The 18,206-nt window shown below is 49.0% G+C and overlaps 1 long non-coding RNA gene across 2 annotated transcripts in view; it reads right to left on the reverse strand.

The window, feature by feature from the left end:
- LOC132209046 (uncharacterized) overlaps positions 1-17,926 on the reverse strand; it is a 33,978-nt gene extending 16,052 nt beyond the window's left edge. For both annotated transcript variants that reach the window (XR_009445143.1, XR_009445142.1), the window contains exon 1: positions 17,770-17,926. This is a non-coding gene — a long non-coding RNA (uncharacterized LOC132209046). The remainder of the gene's footprint in view (positions 1-17,769) is intronic.
- Between the last annotated feature and the right edge of the window lie 280 nt (positions 17,927-18,206).

Here is an 18,206-nt window from a genome sequence, read left to right on the forward strand (position 1 = left end):
AGCATCCCATTTCACTCAGGGACTGCATCCCATTTCACTCAGGGACTGCATCCCATTTCACCTAGTCACTTCCTCCGACTTCACTCAGTCACTCCCTCGCATTTCACTCAGTCACTCCCTCGCATTTCAGTCAGTCACTCCCTACCATTTCAGTCAGTCATTCCCTACCATTTAAGTCAGTCACTCCCTACCATTTCAGTCAGTCACTCCCTACCATTTCAGTCAGTCACTGCATCTCATTTCCCTCAGTCACTGCATAGCATTTCCCCACTGTCACTGCATCACATTTCTGTCAGTCACTGCATCACATTTCTGTCAGTCACTGCATCCCATTACCATCCGTCACTGCATCCCATTTCACTCAGTCACTGCATCCCATTTCACACAGTGACTGCACCCATTTCACACAGTGACTGCACCCATTTCGCACAGTGACTGCACCCATTTCACACAGTCACTGCATCTCCTTTTCCTCAGACACTGCATCCTATTTCCCTCAGTATCTGCGTCACATTTCCGACAGAAACTGCATCACATTTCACTCAGTCTCAGCACCCCATTTCACTCAGTCACTGCCTCCCAGTTCATGCAGTCACTCCGTCCCATTTCACTCACTCAATGCGTACCATTTCCCTCAGTCACTGCATCCCATTTCTATCAGTCGCGACATCCCATTTCCCTCAGTCACTGCATCCCATTACCATCAGTCACTGCATCCCATTCACTCAGTCACTGCATCCCATTTCACTCAGTCACTGCATCCCATTTCACTCAGTCACTGCTTCCCATTTCACTCAGTCACTGCATCACATTACCCTGAGTCACAGCATCCCATTTCACTCAGTGACTGCATCACATTTCACTCAGTGACTGCATCCCATTTCACTCAATCACTGCCTCCCATTTCCCACAGTCACTGCAACCCATTTCCCACAGTCACTGCAACCCATTTCCCACAGTCACTGCGTCTCCTTTCCATCAGTCACAGCATCCCATTTCCCTCAGTCAGAGCATCGCATTTAACTCAGTCACTTCATCCCATTTAACTGAGACAGTGAATCTCATTGAACTGAGACGGTGCATCCCATTACCCTCAGTCACAGCATTCCATTTCCCTCAGTTACTGCATCTCATTTCCATCAGTCAATGCATCCCATTTCACTCAGCCACTGCATCCCATTTCACTCAGCCACTGCATCCCATTTCACTCAGCCACTGCATCCCATTTCACACAGTCACTGCATCACATTTCACTCAGTCACTGCATCACATTGCACTCAGTGACTGCATCGCATTTCACGCAGTCACTGCATCCCAATTCCCTCAGTCACTGCATCCCATGTCCGTGTGTCACTGCATCCCATGTCCCTCAGTCACTGCATCCCATGTCCCTCAGTCACTGCATCACATTTCACTCAGTCACTGCATCACATTGCACTCAGTCACTGCATCACATTGCACTCAGTCACTGCATCACATTGCACTCAGTGACTGCATCGCATTTCACTCAGTCACTGCATCCCATTTCACGCAGTCACTGCATCCCAATTCCATCAGTCATTGCATCCCATGTCCGTGTGTCACTGCATCCCATGTCTCTCAGTCACTGCATCTCATGTCCCTCAGTCACTGCATCCCATGTCCCTCAGTCACTGCATCCCATTTCCCTCAGTCACTGCATCACATTTCCTTCAGACACTGCAGCTCATGTCACTCTGTCACTGCATCCAATTTCCATCAGTCACTGCATCCCATTTCACCCAGTCACTGCATCCCATTGCACTCACTGATGCATCCCATTTCACTCAGTCACTGCATCACATTGCACTCAGTGACTGCATCGCATTTCACGCAGTCACTGCATCCCAATTCCCTCAGTCACTGCATCCCATGTCCATGTGTCACTGCATCCCATGTCCGTGTGTCAGTGCATCCCATGTCCCTCAGTCACTGCATCCCATGTCCCTCAGTGACTGCATCACATTTCACTCAGTCACTGCATCACATTGCACTCAGTCACTGCATCACATTGCACTCAGTCACTGCATCACATTTCACTCAGTCACTGCATCCCATTTCACGCAGTCACTGCATCCCAATTCCATCAGTCATTGCATCCCATGTCCGTGTGTCACTGCATCCCATGTCCGTGTGTCACTGCATCCCATGTCTCTCAGTCACTGCATCTCACGTCCCTCAGTCACTGCATCCCATGTCCCTCAGTCACTGCATCCCATTTCCCTCAGTCACTGCATCACATTTCCTTCAGACACTGCAGCTCATGTCACTCTGTCACTGCATCCAATTTCCATCAGTCACTGCATCCCATTTCACCCAGTCACTGCATCCGATTGCACTCACTGATGCATCCCATTTCACTCAGTCACTGCATCACATTGCACTCAGTGACTGCATCGCATTTCACGCAGTCACTGCATCCCATATCACCCAGTCACTGCATCCGATTGCACTCACTGATGCATCCCATTTCACTCAGTCACTGCATCACATTGCACTCAGTGACTGCATCGCATTTCACGCAGTCAATGCATCCCAATTTCCTCAGTCACTGCATCCCATGTCCATGTGTCACTGCATCCCATGTCCATGTGTCACTGCATCCCATGTCCCACAGTCACTGCATCCCATGTCCCTCAGTGACTGCATCACATTTCACTCAGTCACTGCATTACATTGCACTCAGTAACTGCATCGCATTTCACTCAGTCACTGCATCCCATTTCACTCAGTCACTGCATCCCAATTCCATCAGTCACTGCATCCCATGTCCGTGTGTCACTGCATCCCATGTCCGTGTGTCACTGCATCGCATGTCCCTCAGTCACTGCATGCCATGTCCCTCAGTCACTGCATCCCATGTCCCTCAGTCACTGCATCCCATGTCACTCAGTCACTGCGTCCCTTTTCGGTCAGGCACTGTATCCCATTTCCCTCAGTCACTGCACCCCATGCCCGCTCGGGCACTGATTCCCTATTAACTCAGAAACTCCTTCCCAGTACCTCTGTCACTGCAGCTCATGTCACTCTGTCACTGCATCGCATTTCCATCAGACAGTGCATCTCATTTCACTCAGTCACTGCGTCCCATGTCCCTCAGTCACTGCATCCCATTTCACTCAGTGACTGAATCACATTTCACTCAGTCAGTGCATCCCATTTCCCTCAGTCACTGCATCCCATGTCCCTCAGTCAGTGCATCCCATTTCCCTCAGTCACTACATCCCAATTCCCTCAGTCACTGAATCCCATGTCCGTGCGTCACTGCATCCCATGTCCGTGTGTCACTGCATCCCATGTCCCTCAGTCACTGCTTCCCATGTCCCTCAGTCACTGCTTCCCATGTCCCTCAGTCACCGCATCCCATTTCACTCAATCACTGCATCCCATTTCACTCAGTCACTGCATCTCCTTCACCATAGTCACTGCATCCCATTTTCATCTCTCACTGTTCCCAGTATCTCACAGACGCTGCATTCAATTTCCCACACTCACTGCATCCCATTTCCCATCGTGGCAGCATCTCCTTTCCCTCAGTCTCTGCATCGCATTTCACTCAGTGATTGCATCCCATTTCCCTCAGTCACTGCTTCCCATGTCCCTCAGTCACTGCATCCCATTTCACTCAGTGACTGAATCACATTTCACTCAGTCAGTGCATCCCATTTCCCTCAGTCACTGCATCCCAATTCCCTCAGTCACTGAATCCCATGTCCGTGCGTCACTGCATCCCATGTCCGTGTGTCAATGCATCCCATGTCTCTCAGTCACTGCATCTCATGTCCTTCAGTCACGGCATCTCATGTCCCTCAGTCACTGCATCCCATGTCCCTCAGTCACTGCATCCCATTTCACTCAGTCAGTGCGGCCCTTTTCGGTCAGGCACTGTATCCCATTTCCCTCAGTCACTGCACCCAAAGCCCGCTCGGGCACTGATTCCCTATTAACTCAGTCACTCCTTCCCAGTACCTCTGTCACTGCAGCTCATGTCACTCTGTCACTGCATCGCATTTCCATCAGACAGTGCATCTCATTTCGCTCAGTCACCGCATCCCATTTCCCTCAGTCACGGCATCCCATTTCCCTCAGTCACTGCATCCCATGTCCCTCAGTCACTGCTTCCCATGTCCCTCAGTCACTGCTTCCCATTTCACTCAGTCACTGCATCCCATTTCACTCAATCATTGCATCCCATTTCACTCAGTCACTGTAACCCATTTCCTTCAGTCACTGCATCTCCTTCACCACAGTCACTGCATCCCATTTCACGCAGTCACTGAATCGTATTTTACTCAGTCACTGCATCCCATTTCACTCAATCACTGCATCTCCTTCACCAAAGTCACTGCATCCCGTTTCCATCAGTCACTGTTTCCCTGATCTCACAGACGCTGCATTCAATTTCCCACACTCACTGCATCCCATTTCCCATCGTCACAGCATCTCCTTTCCCTCAGTCTCTGCATCGCAATTCACTCAGTGATTGCATCCCATTTCCCTCAGTCACTGCATCCCATTTCCCTCAGTCACTGCATCCCATTTCCGTCAGTCACTGCCTGCCATTTCCCTCAGTCACTGCATCCCATTGCACTCACTGATGCATCCCATTTCAAGCAGTCACTGCATCACATTTCCATCAGTCACTGCATCCCATTGCACTCACTGATGCATCCCATTTCAAGCAGTCACTGCATCACATTTCCATCAGTCAGTGTTTCCCGTATCTCACAGACGATGAATTCAATTTCCCACACTGACTGCATCCCATTTCCCTCAGTCACTGCATCCCATTTCCCTCAGTCACTGCATCCAATTTCCATCAGTCACTGCATCCCATTTCACCCAGTCACTGCATCCCATTGCACTCACTGATGCATCCCATTTCAAGCAGTCACTGCATCACATTTCACTCAGTCACTGCATCACATTGCACTCAGTGACTGCATCGCATTTCACGCAGTCACTGCATCCCAATTCCCTCAGTCACTGCATCCCATGTCCGTGTGTCACTGCATCCCATGTCCGTGTGTCACTGCATCCCATGTCCGTGCGTCACTGCATCCCATGTCCCTCAGTCACTGCATCCCATGTCACTCAGTCACTGCATCCCATGTCACTCAGTCACTGCGTCCCTTTTCGGTCAGGCACTGTATCCCATTTCCCTCAGTCACTGCACCCCATGCCCGCTCAGGCACTGATTCCCTATTAACTCAGAAACTCCTTCCCAGTACCTCTGTCACTGCAGCTCATGTCACTCTGTCACTGCATCGCATTTCCATCAGACAGTGCATCTCATTTCACTCAGTCACTGCGTCCCATGTCCCTCAGTCACTGCATCCCATTTCCGTCAGTCACTGCATCCCATGTCCCTCAGTCACTGCTTCCTATGTCCCTCAGTCACTGCATCCCATTTCACTCAGTCACTGCATCCCATTTCACTCAATCACTGCATCCCATTTCACTCAGTCACTGTATCCCATTTCCTTCAGTCACTGCATCTCCTTCACCACAGTCACTGCATCCCATTTCACGCAGTCACTGAATCGTATTTTACTCAGTCACTGCATCCCATTTCACTCAATCACTGCATCTCCTTCACCATAGTCACTGCATCCCATTTCCATCAGTCACTGTTTCCCTTATCTCACAGACGCTGCATTCAATTTCCCACACTCACTGCATCCCATTTCCCATCGTCACAGCATCTCCTTTCCCTCAGTCTCTGCATCGCAATTCACTCAGTGATTGCATCCCATTTCCCTCAGTCACTGCATCCCATTTCCCTCAGTCACTGCATCCCATGTCCGTGTGTCACTGCATCCCATGTCCGTGTGTCACTGCATCCCATGTCCCTCAGTCACTGCATCCCATGTCCCTCAGTCACTGCTTCCCATTTCACTCAGTCACTGCATCTCATTTCACTCAGTCACTGCATCTCATTTCACTCAGTCACTGCATCCCATTTCACTCAGCCACTTCATCCTATTTCACTCAGTGACTGCATCACAGTTCACTCAGTGACTGAATCACAGTACACTCAGTGAGTGCATCATATTTCACTCAGTGACGGAATCACATTTCACTCAGTGACGGAATCACGTTTCACTGAGTCACTGCGTCGCATTTCACGCAGTCACTGCATCCCTTTTCCCTCAGTCACTGCATCCCATTTCACTCTGTCACTGCATCCCTTTTCACTCAGTCACTGCATCCCATTTCACTCAGTCACTGCATCCCATTTCACTCTGTCACTGCATCCACTTTCACTCTGTCACTGCATCAGAGTTCACTCTGTCACTGCATCCCATTTCACGCAGTCACTGCATCCCATTTCACACAGTCACTGCATCCCATTTCACACAGTCACTGCATCACATTTCAGTCAGTCAGTGCATCCCATTTCACTCAGTCGCTGCATCCCCTTCACCACAGTCAGTGCATCCCATTTCCATCAGTCATTGATTTCGTATCTCACAGACAGTGCATTCTATGCTTCTCATTTCACTTCGTCACTGCAGCTCATGTCGCTCTGTCACTGCATCCAATTTCCATCAGTCAGTGCATCGCATTTCACTCAGTCAATGCATCTCATTTCCGTCAGTTACTGCATCATATTTCCATCAAACAAGGCATCTCATTTCACTCAGTCACTGCATCGCATTTCACTCAGTCAGTGCTTACCATTTCACTTAGTCACTGCATGTCATTTCACACAGTCACTGCAACCCATTTCCCTCAGTCACTGCATCCCATTTCACTCAGTCACTGCATCCCATTTCACTCAGTCACTGCATCACATTTCACTCAGTCACTGCATCTCCTTCACCATAGTCACTGCATCCCATTTTCATCTCTCACTGTTCCCAGTATCTCACAGACGCTGCATTCAATTTCCCACACTCACTGCATCCCATTTCCCATCGTGGCAGCATCTCCTTTCCCTCAGTCTCTGCATCGCATTTCACTCAGTGATTGCATCCCATTTCCCTCAGTCACTGCTTCCCATGTCCCTCAGTCACTGCATCCCATTTCACTCAGTGACTGAATCACATTTCACTCAGTCAGTGCATCCCATTTCCCTCAGTCACTGCATCCCAATTCCCTCAGTCACTGAATCCCATGTCCGTGCGTCATTGCATCCCATGTCCGTGTGTCACTGCATCCCATGTCTCTCAGTCACTGCATCCCATTTCCGTCAGTCACTGCATCCCATTTCCCTCAGTCACTGCATCACATTTCCTTCAGACACTGCAGCTCATGTCACTCTGTCACTGCATCCAATTTCCATCAGTCACTGCATCCCATTTCACCCAGTCACTGCATCCCATTGCACTCACTGATGCATCCCATTTCAAGCAGTCACTGCATCACATTTCCATCAGTCACTGTTTCCCGTATCCAACAGACGATGAATTCAATTTCCCACACTCACTGCATCCCATTTCCCTCAGTCACTGCATCCCATTTCCCTCAGGCACTGCATCACATTTCCTTCAGACACTGCAGCTCATGTCACTCTGTCACTGCATCCAATTTCCATCAGTCACTGCATCCCATTTCACGTAGTCACTGCATCCCATTTCAGTCAGTCACTGCATCCCATTTCACTCAGTCACTGCATCTCCTTCACCACAGTCACTGCATCCCATTTTCATCACTCACTGTTCTCCGTATCTCACAGACGCTGCTTTCAATTTCCCACACTCACTGCATCCCATTTCCCACAGTCACAGCATCTCCTTTCCCTCAGTCTCTGCATTGCATTTCACTCAGTGATTGCATCCTACTTCCCAAAAATACTGAATCCCTTTTCCCTCAGTCACAGCATCTCATTTCACTCAGTCACTGCATCCCATTACCCTCAGTTACTGCATCCCATTTCACTCAGTCACTGCATCCCATTTCACTCAGTCACTGCATCCCATTACCCTCAGTCACTGCATCCCATTACCTTCAGTCGCAGGATCCCATTTCCAACAGAAACTGCATACCATTTCCTTCACTCAGTGCATCCCAGTTCACTCAGTCTCGGCATCTCATTTCCCTCAGTCACTGCATCACATTTCCCTCAGTCACTGCATCCCATGTCCCTCAGTCACTGCATCTCACGTCCCTCATTCACTGCATCCCACGTCCCTCAGTCACTGCATCCCATTACGCTCAGTCACTGCATCCCATTTCCCTCAGTCAGTGCATCCCATGTCCCTCATTCACTGCATCCCACGTCCCTCAGTCACTGCATCCCATTTCACTCAGTCACTGCATCCCATTTCCCTCAGTCACTGCATCCCATGTCCCTTAGTCAATGCATCCCATGTCCCACAGTCACTGCATGTCATTTCACTCAGTCACTGCATCCCTATTCACACAGTCACTGCATCCCAGTTCACACAGTCACTGCATCCCAGTTCACACAGCCACTGCATCCCAGTTCACACAGCCACTGCAGCCCAGTTCACACAGCCACTGCATCCCAGTTCACACAGCCACTGCATCCCAGTTCACACAGCCAGTGCATCCCATTTCACACAGCCACTGCATCCCGTTTCACTCAATGCTTCACTTTACACTCAGTCAGGGCATCCCATTTCCATCTGTCACTGCGTCCCATTTCCTCAGTCACTGCATCTCCTTTCCACAGTCACGGCAATCCCATTTCACTCAGTCACTGCATCCCATTGCCCTCAGTCACTGCATCCGATTGTCCTCAGTCACTGCATCCGATTGTCCTCAGTCACTGCATCCCATTGTCCTCATTCACTGCATCCGATTCCCCTCAGTCACTGCATCCCATTTCACTCAGTCACTGCATCCCATTTCACTCAGTCACTGCATCCCATTACCCTCAGTCACTGCATCCCATTACCCTCAGTCACTGCATCCCATTACCTTCAGTCACTGCATCCCATTTCCAACAGACACTGCATACCATTTCCATCAGTCACTGCATCCCAGTTCACTCAGTCTTGGCATCTCATTTCTCTCAGTCTCGGCATCTCATTTCCCTCAGTCACTGCATCCCATTTCCCTCAGTCACTGCATCCCATTTCCCTCAGTCACTGCATCCCATTTCCCTCAGTCACTGCGTCCCATTTCCATCAATCACTGCATCCCATTTCCCAGTCACTGCATCCCATTCCACTCAGCCACTGCATCACAGTTCACTCAGTGACTGAATCATAGTTCACTCAGTGACTGAATCACAGTTCACTCAGTCACTGCATCCAATGGTCCTCAGTCACTGCATCCCATTTCCATCAGTCACTGCATCCCATTTCCCACAGTCACTGCATCTCCGTTCCTCAATCACTGCATGTCATTTCACTCAGTGTCTGCAGCCCATTTCACCTCAGTCACTGCATCCCATTACCCTCAGTCACTGCATCCCATTACCCTCAGTCACTGCATCCCATTACCTTCAGTCGCAGGATCCCATTTCCAACAGACACTGCATACCATTTCCATCAGTCACTGCATCCCAGTTCACTCAGTCTCGGCATCTCATTTCTCTCAGTCACTGCATCCCATTTCCCTCAGTCACTGCATCCCATTTCCCTCAGTCACTGCGTCCCATTTCCATCAATCACTGCATCCCATTTCCCAGTCACTGCATCCCATTCCACTCAGCCACTGCATCACAGTTCACTCAGTGACTGAATCATAGTTCACTCAGTGACTGAATCACAGTTCACTCAGTCACTGCATCCAATGGTCCTCAGTCACTGCATCCCATTTCCATCAGTCACTGCATCCCATTTCCCACAGTCACTGCATCTCCGTTCCTCAATCACTGCATGTCATTTCACTCAGTGTCTGCAGCCCATTTCACCTCAGTCACTGCATCCCATTACCATCAGTCACTACATCCCATTACCCTCAGTCACTGCATCCCAGTACGCTCAGTCACAGCATCCCATTTTCCTCAGACACTGCATCCCATTTCCCTCAGACAGTGCATCTGATTTCCATCAGTCACTGCATCCCATTTCCCTCAGTCATTGCATCCCATTAACCACAGTCACTGCATCGCGTTAACCTCAGTCACTGCATCACATTACCCTCAGACAGAGCATCCTATTTCCCACATTCACTGCATCTCCTTTCCCTCAGTCAATGCTTCACATTCCACTGAGTCACTGCATCCCATTCCACAGTGTCACAGCATCCCATTTCACTCAGTGACTGCAACCCATTACCCTCAGTCACTGCATCCCATTTCCATCAGTCACTGCGTCCCATTCATCTCAGTCACTGAATCCCAGTTCCCTCATTCACTGCATCCCATTTATCTCAGTCACTGAATTCCATTTCCCTCAGACACTGCTTCCCATTCCCCACAGTCACTGAATCCCATTTCCATCAGTCACTGCATCCCATTTATCTCAATCACTGCATCCCATTCCCCACAGTCACTGCATCCCATTCCCCACAGTCACTGCATCCCATTTCCCTCAGTCACTGCATCACATTACCCTCAGTCACTGCATCCCATTACCCTCAGTCACTGCATCCCACTTCACTCAGTCACTGCATCCCATTTCACTCAGTCACTGCATCACATTACCCTCAGTCAATGCATCCCATTGTCCTCAGTCACTGCATCCCATTACCCTCAGTCACTGCATCCCACTTCACTCAGTCACTGCATCCCATTTCACTCAGTCACTGCATCCCATTAACTTCAGTCGCAGGATCCCATTTCAAACAGACACTGCATCTCATTTCCCTCAGTCACTGGATCCCATTACGCTCAGTCACAGCAGCCCATTTCACTCAGTCACAGCAGCCCATTTCACTCAGTCACTGCATCCCATTTCAAGCAGTCACTGCATCCCATTTCATTCAGCCTCTGCATCACATTTAACTCAGTCACTGCATCCCACTTCACTCAATCACTGCAGGCCATTTCACTCATTGACTGCATCCTATTTCACTCTGACACCGCGTCCCGTTTCCCTCAGTCACTGCATCCCATTACCGTCCGTCACTCCATCCAATTACTGTCAGTCACTGCATCCCATTTTGATCAGTCACTGCATCCCATTACACTCAGTCACTGCATCCATTTGACACAGTCACTGCATCCCATTTCCCTCAGTCACTGCATCCCATTTCCACCAATTACTGCATCCCATTTCCCTCAGACACTGCATCCCATTCCCCACAGTCACTGAATCCCATTTCCCACATTCACTGCATCCCATTTCCATCAGTCACTGCATCCCATTTATCTCAGTCACTGCATCCCATTTATCTCAGTCACTGCATCCCATTCCCCACAGTCACGGCATCCCATTCACTTGAGTCACAGCATCCCATTTCAAACAGACACTGCATCTCCTTTCCCTCAGTCACTGCATCCCTATTCACACAGTCACTGCATCCCAGTTCACACAGCCACTGCATCCCAGTTCACACAGCCAGTGCATCCCATTTCACACAGCCACTGCATCCCGTTTCACTCAATGCTTCACTTTACACTCAGTCAGGGCATCCCATTTCCATCTGTCACTGCGTCCCATTTCCTCAGTCACTGCATCTCCTTTCCACAGTCACGGCAATCCCATTTCACTCAGTCACTGCATCCCATTGCCCTCAGTCACTGCATCCGATTGTCCTCAGTCACTGCATCCCATTGTCCTCATTCACTGCATCCGATTCCCCTCAGTCACTGCATCCCATTTCACTCAGTCACTGCATCCCATTACCCTCAGTCACTGCATCCCATTTCACTCAGTCACTGCATCCCATTACCCTCAGTCACTGCATCCCATTACCCTCAGTCACTGCATCCCATTACCTTCAGTCGCAGGATCCCATTTCCAACAGACACTGCATACCATTTCCATCAGTCACTGCATCCCAGTTCACTCAGTCTCGGCATCTCATTTCTCTCAGTCACTGCATCCCATTTCCCTCAGTCACTGCATCCCATTTCCCTCAGTCACTGCATCCCATTTCCCTCAGTCACTGCGTCCCATTTCCATCAATCACTGCATCCCATTTCCCAGTCACTGCATCCCATTCCACTCAGCCACTGCATCACAGTTCACTCAGTGACTGAATCATAGTTCACTCAGTGACTGAATCACAGTTCACTCAGTCAGTGCATCCAATGGTCCTCAGTCACTGCATCCCATTTCCATCAGTCACTGCATCCCATTTCCCACAGTCACTGCATCTCCGTTCCTCAATCACTGCATGTCATTTCACTCAGTGTCTGCAGCCCATTTCACCTCAGTCACTGCATCCCATTACCATCAGTCACTGCATCCCATTACCCTCAGTCACTGCATCCCATTACCTTCAGTCGCAGGATCCCATTTCCAACAGACACTGCATACCATTTCCATCAGTCACTGCATCCCAGTTCACTCAGTCTCGGCATCTCATTTCTCTCAGTCACTGCATCCCATTTCCCTCAGTCACTGCATCCCATTTCCCTCAGTCACTGCATCCCATTTCCCTCAGTCACTGCGTCCCATTTCCATCAATCACTGCATCCCATTTCCCAGTCACTGCATCCCATTCCACTCAGCCACTGCATCACAGTTCACTCAGTGACTGAATCATAGTTCACTCAGTGACTGAATCACAGTTCACTCAGTCACTGCATCCAATGGTCCTCAGTCACTGCATCCCATTTCCATCAGTCACTGCATCCCATTTCCCACAGTCACTGCATCTCCATTCCTCAATCACTGCATGTCATTTCACTCAGTGTCTGCAGCCCATTTCACCTCAGTCACTGCATCCCATTACCATCAGTCACTGCATCCCATTACCCTCAGTCACTGCATCCCATTACCTTCAGTCGCAGGATCCCATTTCCAACAGACACTGCATACCATTTCCATCAGTCACTGCATCCCAGTTCACTCAGTCTCGGCATCTCATTTCTCTCAGTCACTGCATCCCATTTCCCTCAGTCACTGCATCCCATTTCCCTCAGTCACTGCATCCCATTTCCCTCAGTCACTGCGTCCCATTTCCATCAATCACTGCATCCCATTTCCCAGTCACTGCATCCCATTCCACTCAGCCACTGCATCACAGTTCACTCAGTGACTGAATCATAGTTCACTCAGTGACTGAATCACAGTTCACTCAGTCACTGCATCCAATGGTCCTCAGTCACTGCATCCCATTTCCATCAGTCACTGCATCCCATTTCCCACAGTCACTGCATCTCCGTTCCTCAATCACTGCATGTCATTTCACTCAGTGTCTGCAGCCCATTTCACCTCAGTCACTGCATCCCATTACCATCAGTCACTACATCCCATTACCCTCAGTCACTGCATCCCAGTACGCTCAGTCACAGCATCCCATTTTCCTCAGACACTGCATCCCATTTCCCTCAGACAGTGCATCTGATTTCCATCAGTCACTGCATCCCATTTCCCTCAGTCATTGCATCCCATTAACCACAGTCACTGCATCGCGTTAACCTCAGTCACTGCATCACATTACCCTCAGACAGAGCATCCTATTTCCCACATTCACTGCATCTCCTTTCCCTCAGTCAATGCTTCACATTCCACTGAGTCACTGCATCCCATTCCACAGTGTCACAGCATCCCATTTCACTCAGTGACTGCAACCCATTACCCTCAGTCACTGCATCCCATTTCCATCAGTCACTGCGTCCCATTCATCTCAGTCACTGAATCCCAGTTCCCTCATTCACTGCATCCCATTTATCTCAGTCACTGAATTCCATTTCCCTCAGACACTGCTTCCCATTCCCCACAGTCACTGAATCCCATTTCCATCAGTCACTGCATCCCATTTATCTCAATCACTGCATCCCATTCCCCACAGTCACTGCATCCCATTCCCCACAGTCACTGCATCCCATTTCCCTCAGTCACTGCATCACATTACCCTCAGTCACCTCATCCCATTACCCTCAGTCACTGCATCCCATTTCAAGCAGTCACTGCATCCCATTTCATTCAGCCTCTGCATCACATTTAACTCAGTCACTGCATCCCACTTCACTCAATCACTGCAGGCCATTTCACTCATTGACTGCATCCTATTTCACTCTGACACCGCGTCCCGTTTCCCTCAGTCACTGCATCCCATTACCGTCCGTCACTCCATCCAATTACTGTCAGTCACTGCATCCCATTTCCCTCAGTCACTGCATCCCATTACACTCAGTCACTGCATCCATTTGACACAGTCACTGCATCCCATTTCCCTCAGTCACTGCATCCCATTTCCACCAATTACTGCATCCCATTTATCTCAGTCACTGAATTCCATTTCCCTCAGTCACTGCATCACATTACCCTCAGTCACTGCATCCCATTACCCTCAGTCACTGCATCCCACTTCACTCAGTCACTGCATCCCATTTCACTCAGTCACTGCATCACATTACCCTCAGTCAATGCATCCCATTGTCCTCAGTCACTGCATCCCATTACCCTCAGTCACTGCATCCCACTTCACTCAGTCACTGCATCCCATTTCACTCAGTCACTGCATCCCATTTCACTCAGTCACTGCATCCCATTAACTTCAGTCGCAGGATCCCATTTCAAACAGACACTGCATCTCATTTCCCTCAGTCACTGGATCCCATTACGCTCAGTCACAGCAGCCCATTTCACTCAGTCACAGCAGCCCATTTCACTCAGTCACTGCATCCCATTTCAAGCAGTCACTGCATCCCATTTCAAGCAGTCACTGCATCCCATTTCATTCAGCCTCTGCATCACATTTAACTCAGTCACTGCATCCCACTTCACTCAATCACTGCAGGCCATTTCACTCATTGACTGCATCCTATTTCACTCTGACACCGCGTCCCGTTTCCCTCAGTCACTGCATCCCATTACCGTCCGTCACTCCATCCAATTACTCAGTCACTGCATCCCATTTCCCTCAGTCACTGCATCCCATTACACTCAGTCACTGCATCCATTTGACACAGTCACTGCATCCCATTTCCCTCAGTCACTGCATCCCATTTCCACCAATTACTGCATCCCATTTATCTCAGTCACTGAATTCCATTTCCCTCAGACACTGCATCCCATTCCCCACAGTCACTGAATCCCATTTCCCACATTCACTGCATCCCATTTCCATCAGTCACTGCATCCCATTTATCTCAGTCACTGCATCCCATTTATCTCAGTCACTGCATCCCATTCCCCACAGTCACGGCATCCCATTCACTTGAGTCACAGCATCCCATTTCAAACAGACACTGCATCTCCTTTCCCTCAGTCACTGCATCCCTATTCACACAGTCACTGCATCCCAGTTCACACAGCCACTGCATCCCAGTTCACACAGCCAGTGCATCCCATTTCACACAGCCACTGCATCCCGTTTCACTCAATGCTTCACTTTACACTCAGTCAGGGCATCCCATTTCCATCTGTCACTGTGTCCCATTTCCTCAGTCACTGCATCTCCTTTCCACAGTCACGGCAATCCCATTTCACTCAGTCACTGCATCCCATTGCCCTCAGTCACTGCATCCGATTGTCCTCAGTCACTGCATCCCATTGTCCTCATTCACTGCATCCGATTCCCCTCAGTCACTGCATCCCATTTCACTCAGTCACTGCATCCCATTACCCTCAGTCACTGCATCCCATTTCACTCAGTCACTGCATCCCATTACCCTCAGTCACTGCATCCCATTACCCTCAGTCACTGCATCCCATTACCTTCAGTCGCAGGATCCCATTTCCAACAGACACTGCATACCATTTCCATCAGTCACTGCATCCCAGTTCACTCAGTCTCGGCATCTCATTTCTCTCAGTCACTGCATCCCATTTCCCTCAGTCACTGCATCCCATTTCCCTCAGTCACTGCATCCCATTACCCTCAGTCACTGCGTCCCATTTCCATCAATCACTGCATCCCATTTCCCAGTCACTGCATCCCATTTCCCTCAGTCACTGCATCCCATTTCACTCAGTCACTGCATCACATCACCCTCAGTCACTGCATCCCATTGTCCTCAGTCACTGCATCCCATTACCCTCAGTCACTGCATCCCATGACCCTCAGTCACTGCATCCCACTTCACTCAGTCACTGCATCCTATTTCACTCAGTCACTGCATCCAATTTCACTGAGTCACTGCATCCCGTTTCACTGAGTCACTGAATCACATTTGTTGTTCTCACTTGAATGCAATGGTCATGAATCTCCTCCAATGGTTGGTCATGTATTTCCAATGCAAAATTTTACCAAGTTTTGATTTTCAATTTTGATTACATGTGTCTCCTCTATTCTATAGGACGCTGCAATAAACTCAAATTTGACGAATCATAAATTAACCACCATTACCTACAGAGTTAATTTCATCAAACAGATCCAATTAGAATTGTCACATTCCCAAATCCTGATTCACGTTTTTCTAATTATGGGCCACGTGGTTAAGAAAAAAGACACTTAGAATCACAGAGATGTACAGTCGGGAAACAGATCCTTTGGCCCAATTTGTCTATGTTGACCAGATATCCTAAATTAATTTAGTCCCATTTGCCAGCATTTGGCCCATATTCCTCTCAACCCAGCCTATTCATATACCCATCCACATGCCTTTTAAATGTACAAGCCTCCATCACTTCCTCTGGCAGCTCACTCCATACATGCACCACTATGAAAAAAATCCGGTCCATTTTAAATCTTCCCTCTCTCATTTTTAACCTATTCCCTCCAGTTTTGGCTTCCAGCAATCCGGGGAAAAGATCTTGGCTGTTCGCTCTATCCACGTCCCTCGTAATTGTATAAACTTCTATATGGTCAGCCCTGAACTCCAAAGTTCCAAGAAATAGCTGCCTGTTCAATCCCACGGTATACCTCCAACCTCCGATGCTGGTAACATCCTTTTAGAGCTTCTCTGAACCCTTTCAAGTTTACAACATACAACAATACAGCGCAGAACAGGCCCTTCGGCCCTCAATGTTGCGCCGACATCCTTCCTCTCGCAAGGAGACCAAAATCGATTGCAGTATTCCAAAAGCAGCCGAACCAACGTCCTACATGGCTGCTAAGTGATCTCCCAACTCCTATACTCAATGCACTGACCGATAAAGGCGAGCACACCAAATGTCTCCTTCATATCCTTTCTACCGGTGGCTGTACTTTGATGGAACTACGAAACTGCACTCCAGCGTGCTGCCCTGATTTGCCTTTCCAAAATGTAGCACCTCACATTTGTCTAACCTCAACACCACCTGCCATTCCTCAGTTTATTGGCCCTTGTCAATGTCCCATTGTATTCTGAGGTGACCTTCTTGGCTGGCTACTACACCTTCAATCATTGGGAAACTTACTAACCACACCTTCTATTTTCATGTCCAAATCATTGCATCACTTCAACTCCCCCTCCCACTCCCTGAATGACATGTCCATCCTGGGCCTCTTCCAGTGTCACAACCAAACCACCCAGAAACTGGAGGAGCAGCACCTCATATTCCGCCTCGGGAGCTTCCAACTCAACAGCCTCAATGTGGACTTGGCCACCCTCAAAATCTCCCCACCCGCCAACCTCATCCCAAGACTAGTTCCTCCCCTCATCCCCGCCTCCATGACCTGTCCGCCTTCTCTCCCACCTATCCACTCCTCCCACCTCACTGACCAACTCCCACCACTGCTTGGAATTATTCTTCTTTTCACACTTCATCAGCTCAATGTTATTTCTAAAATCTATTTTCCAATTGTTGGAAAAAGTGAGAAAAAGAGAAGTAAAAGAAGTTACATTCTTACCACTCGTGAAATCTCTGAATATTCTTCTGTTGAAAGGCCGCCAAGGAACGATGCAATTCTTTTGTCACAAACGCTGTGAGGGAGACATCTTTTTCGGTTCCACTAACTCCACCCTAAGGAAGACAAACCCACGTAACATACCTAGTGACTTAAAGCATACTCTATTGTTGCCCAAGGTGGAGAGCTGGATGAACACAGCAGGTCAAGCAGCATCAGAGAAGCAAGAAAGCTGATGTTTCGGGACGAGACCCTGCTTCAGAAAATTGGCGCTGGAGAATCTGAGATAACAAGGTGTAGAGCCGAATGATACTGCTTGGCCTGCTGTGTTCATCCAGCTTTACACCTTCTTATCTCAGATTCTCCAGCATCTGCAGTTCCTACTACCTCTATTGTAGCCCTTTCACTTTACTGAACTAATATGAGCCAGTAGTTTTGTT

The sequence above is a fragment of the Stegostoma tigrinum genome, unplaced genomic scaffold, assembly GCF_030684315.1.
Source record: "Stegostoma tigrinum isolate sSteTig4 unplaced genomic scaffold, sSteTig4.hap1 scaffold_63, whole genome shotgun sequence".
Lineage (NCBI taxonomy): Eukaryota > Metazoa > Chordata > Chondrichthyes > Orectolobiformes > Stegostomatidae > Stegostoma > Stegostoma tigrinum.